Consider the following 5,357-nt stretch of genomic DNA (forward strand, 5'->3'; position numbering starts at 1 on the left):
AGATGCAGAGGGGTTTTGGAGGAATAGTGGCTACTTCTCTCTTCCAGAGTGAGTCTGGGAAGACACAGAATAGCCTTGGATGCAGAGGGGTTTGGGAGGAATAGTGGCTACTTCTCTCTTCCAGAGAGAGTCTGGAAAGACACAGAATATAGCCTTGGATGCAGATGGGTTTAGGAGGAATAGTGACTACTTCTCTCTTCCAGAGGAACTATGGGAAGACACAGAATATAGCCTTGGATGCAGAGGGGTTTAGGAGGAATCATGACTACTTCTCTTTTCCAGAGAGAGTCTGGGGAGACACAGAATAGCTTTGGATGCAGAGGGGTTTAGGAGGAATAGTGGCTACTTCTCTCTTCCAGAGGAACTATGGGAAGACACAGAATAGCCTTGGATGCAGATGGGTTTAGGAGGAATAGTGACTACTTCTCTCTTCCAGAGAGAGTCTGGGAAGACACAGAATAGCCTTGGATGCAGAGGGGTTTAGGAGGAATAGTGGCTACTTCTCTCTTCCAGAGAGAGTCTGGGGAGACACAGAATAGCCTTGGATGCAGAGGGGTTTAGGAGGAATAGTGACTACTTCACTCTTCCAGAGAATAGATTTGAGGGGAATAGAGGCTCCTTCTTCCTTACCCAGAGGGGAAAAGTGCCTAAGCGACTGATTGGCTGTGACGTCAAGCGCTCAGGCGCTTGATTGACAGCTGCTTTAAAAAAAGAGGTTCCGGAAGGGCAATGGGAATGGGGAGCAAAACAACCCGCTTCAAATTACCACAGGGAAAATACCAATGGGAATGAAAATAGGGGGAAAAAAACCCCAGGTCTGTTTGCACCCATTTTTAATGGGAACGATGGGTCAGATTCGAGTCAGAATCCGAGTCAGAATCGCAGCGAAATAAGCCGCTTTTTTGCCCAATGGGAATGGGGCCTATATCTTCTTTTACGTAAGTGTCTAATTCTAAACCATATGTACCTCCCACATCCTTTCCCTCCTTGGCACTAGTATCTTTATTTTTGAATCAATACTACATATATACACACACATACAGTTTTATTCCCAAGTATGTCGTAAATGAAAAACCTATCAATGGGTTGTTTTTGTTTTTGCAGAACAGGTCATACTAAAAATGTTTTTTAAGTCTCTTTCATGACATGAAGAATGTTATTAATATTTATTGTGGCTTACCTTAGTGTTGTGGCTAGTGACAGACAATTTTGTCAATTTTGCTTTCCCCATTCATTTTTGTTTGTTTTTAAAATTTCATTCTGAAGAAATTTGAAATTTTTAAAATTTTTATCACAAAATAAACTGGGCAAAACGGCCACATTCTGCAATAGGCTAGTTTAGCACTGATGCTATACCTAGCATGGAGAGAATCGTGTTATATCTGTGAGCCACAGGACTGTTAAAAAGATACATCTTTAAAGAAAAAGAGCTATGATAGCCATTCAAATACAATTGAATGAGAGATTCAAACCCAGACTAAGCACTCAGTGCTCTCTGCCAGGATAAATGATTGGTTGATTTCACTTTCTGTTTTGAATTTTTAAAATGGACACATGGACCCCCCTCCCAAACCTAAACCTCTCACAGCAGAGATGCCCCAGTCCCCCAGCCCCAATGGCAAGTTTTTATTTTTAAAAACAAACAAATGACCATACTGAATGAGATGTTCATCCAACCCATGTTGTGACTTTGAGCTTCATTCCCCAAGGCCTCCAATGTCTTGATATGTTTTGATTACAGTGCCTTCCTTTTGCATTGCCCAGTTTAACAGGTAGACTTTATTAATAATATTAGAAAGATAATACAGTTTCAGAAATCAGGACTTACAAAATCAGTAAACATATGGATCACATTCCTGATTGACCTGCACTGGAAAATGAAGTATAGAATGGTTATATAGAGTGGTGAATATAGTGAAAAATTGGGTTTAGAAAAACTGGAGACCCACTGCTTTAGTTTGGGATTGGTGTCTACAGATCTGGGATGAAATTCTCTGGTGGTTTTCTTCTTCAAGAGAGTAATGTGTAGCTTTTGGGATTTTCTTTCTGTTGGAAGTCTTCAGAATCAATACAGTTTTTAAAGACTATTTACAGTTTGGGACTTACTCTGTGCAAAACTCATACATATTTGTGCACAGGACATAGCATTCTGAGCAGGTAGTATTTTCTCTACAGAAAATGCTGCTTTCTGTGCAAAAAAAATACATGTGAATTTTGTATAGAATAACTCCAGAACTCCAGACAAGAAGCAATCTTGTCAGTCCAGAGTTTTCCTCATCAAGGTTTCCTGACAATGAAGAAACACTTTTTAAAAAACTATGTATATTTTCAAAAATACCTTTCATTCCTACTAGTGATAATGAAGAGGAGGAGAAGCATAGCCTCCGGGCTGCTAAAGGTACTAACTCTCCTCCCTGGTTTCCAACTGTACAGCAGAATTTTGAATGTTAAACCTTAAGGAGAAACTTTGTCCTCAACATCATGCCTCCTGTTCTTTTTAAAACCATTGAAAATTAGAACTGACCTATGTTTGTGCCACCATATTCTGTCTTTCCAAGGTTGACTCTGTATCACCTGGAGTGATGATGACTACACAAATATTTAGCTTCTCTGGTTATATATCATCAATAGTCATTGACACTGATATCAAACAATGGAATTCTCACTGTTTGCTTTCCATAGAAAGTTACTTTTTGTAGTACATACATCCCATATAAGAAGTCTTTAACCACAGAAGTTTTTTTCTTTCGCTGGTGTTGTTTGATTACTCAGACTTGGAACTTTTCCATGAGACTGGTCTTCCCAAGTCTGAAGCTTCATGTATCTGGGGTTGGTGTGGGTAATGTTTCTCTCCATAAACAAAAGTTGTTCCTAGGTTGGGCTTTGCATCTTGCCTAAAATCAATTTGTTTTTGCTTTTCTTGATAAATGCATGAACAATAAAATGGTTGCCAGCAATATTTTAGTAATGATTTCTCACAGACCAAAATACTGGAAAGAAATACATATGGGCCTAAATCCTACTGTTAATCTTTTCTGCAGTAAACCCATTGAATCAATTGATTTTACCTATGTGTTGACTCACCATTCAACAACAGTTGGTTGAGAGGGTTTCCTCTAGCTGTGGTTTAACAGGATGCCAACCATAGTTGTATTTAAATTGGATTACCTCCAGCTCTCTAACAGTGGCTGTCTCTAATACAAGTTGGTGGAAGAGATACAGGAGTTCTACGGATGTGGACTTACTGCCTTGCCTACTCAATTACTTGAAGATGAAGAATGAAGGTGGCTTACACTCCAACTGTCCTGATTTGGCAGAGACAGTCCCAATTAATCCTCTTGATCCCATTTTGTTCAGTTGCTTTTGAAACATCCTGGCTTTTCTCTCATCCTCACATATTCTCCCTTTGTTGTCAGCTTACATCGGTTGGTGTAAACTGATTTCAAAGTGCAAAACTAGCTTTTACTCAATTGACCCAGCAGGGTGGAAAAAGAGAGGATGAGGGGGAGATGGGAGTCTTGACTTTTCCAATAAGCTCAGGCCAAAGCTAATTGCTGTAGCCTGTCCTAGCTTCATTAATAACTTTTGAGAACTTGACCACATTCTGATGTTGTTTGGCCACATGTGTACCAGTCTGCACCAATGAAATGTTGGAGGCAATGTGATGGTTAAGATACTGTACTTCCACGACAAAGCAAAAATTCACCATACTGAACAAGACCCCAATTGCTGGAAAAGTCTAGAAATGAGGGTCCTAAAAATAGCTTCCTTAAAACAGCAGATATTAATAACCAGGCTATACAGTGGGTCCTTGATATCTGCTGGGGCTTAGTTCCAGGACCCCACTCCACCCCACCCCCCACCCCGGTGGAAAACAAAGTCTGTGGATGCTCAAGTCCCATTAAATATAATGACTTAGCAAAAAGGAAAATCAAGGTTTGCTATTTGGAATTTATGCTATAACAAAATATTTTCAAGCTGTGGATGCTTGAATCTGTGGATAAAAAAAATCTGTGGAAGGAGGGCCAACTGTATTTATAGCAGTTGAACTCTGATACACTCACTGTGGAAACCATTTTACTGTTCTACTATGGAAGCACAGTTCCTTCCCAATCATAGGATTGGTTCCAGGTTTTGGCACACTCAGAGAAGACCCATTGAAATCAGTGAGATGAGATGGTCATGATAATTCAACACATCACTCTTGCCTCCCAAAGTGACCAGCACAGAGCAAGGGCCTGTCTGCATAGGCCAAATAAACTGTCCTCTTGGCAGTGAGTCCAAATAATGCAGGGCCCAATCTCCAGAATCTGGTACAAACAGTCCAGACAATGCCCAACCTGTTCAGTGCCAAATCCAGGGTATACTCATCTTAAAATGGACTAAAATAAGTCCCTGTTTGCTCCACATCTTACCAAAAGATCCAGAGCCCTTTGTTCCAAAACTGTTACCCAGTGCCATCGCCACTTCTATGAGATGCTTGCTCTGAGGTCAGAATGAGACACCTAGCAATGAGGTTGGGCACCTTGTTCTGACCTCAGAGTGAGTGGTGCATGGTGGTGGGTGACAGAGCAGGATATGCATACAACCCAGCATCAAAACAGAGAGCCCCAGGTAACGGGGTGGCTGGGACAGCTTTAGGGTCAAGATATTCTGTGTGCTCTTGGAGTATCCTGGCCTGTGCAGATAACCACCTATGTCAGGCCAGGAATGGGAATGAAGGACAACATGCAGAAGGCCTTCTGCTTCCTCTTTACACATTTCAATCAGCCATCAATCCGAGATGAATGTGCTGCCCAGAAGTCTGAAAATGCTATGAGAGAATAGAATTTCCCTTTCTCAAGCCCCAATAATCCCAAACTAAGGGTAGTTGTTTCCATTGAGGGCTAAGATTGTGAATTGAAAAAAGACATGAATGCTCCTCATTCACCCTTCAACATTGCTTAGGTTTTCAAAGTACACCCCAATTACCCTTGCAACCTAATTACCCTTGCAGAATAAAAACGGCATTTATGAGCATGCTATGAAATATACCATAGTACAACACAAAGTTTGCAGTTCAGTTCCTAGCTACCACTGTTGAAATGCAGTTAAGGACTCAGGTATACAGGAGTGTGGTCTGCCTTCCACCGACTATCAGCAGTTGCAAGTCAATAAGTATGCTCAGTTTGTCAAAGCTGCTGCTCTGATACTTCCCTTTGGCTTGCACAACTGTTTTTAGACAACCTTTCTATCATTAAAAATTGTAAAATGGGAAACCCATCCTATCATAAATATACCATCTAGGGCTGGTTCTTGGGTGAAAGACAGAATAGCACATGTTCTGTTTCCTGTATAGAAGGCAGCTAGATATATCT

The sequence above is a fragment of the Sceloporus undulatus genome, chromosome 2 (assembly GCF_019175285.1).
Source record: "Sceloporus undulatus isolate JIND9_A2432 ecotype Alabama chromosome 2, SceUnd_v1.1, whole genome shotgun sequence".
Lineage (NCBI taxonomy): Eukaryota > Metazoa > Chordata > Lepidosauria > Squamata > Phrynosomatidae > Sceloporus > Sceloporus undulatus.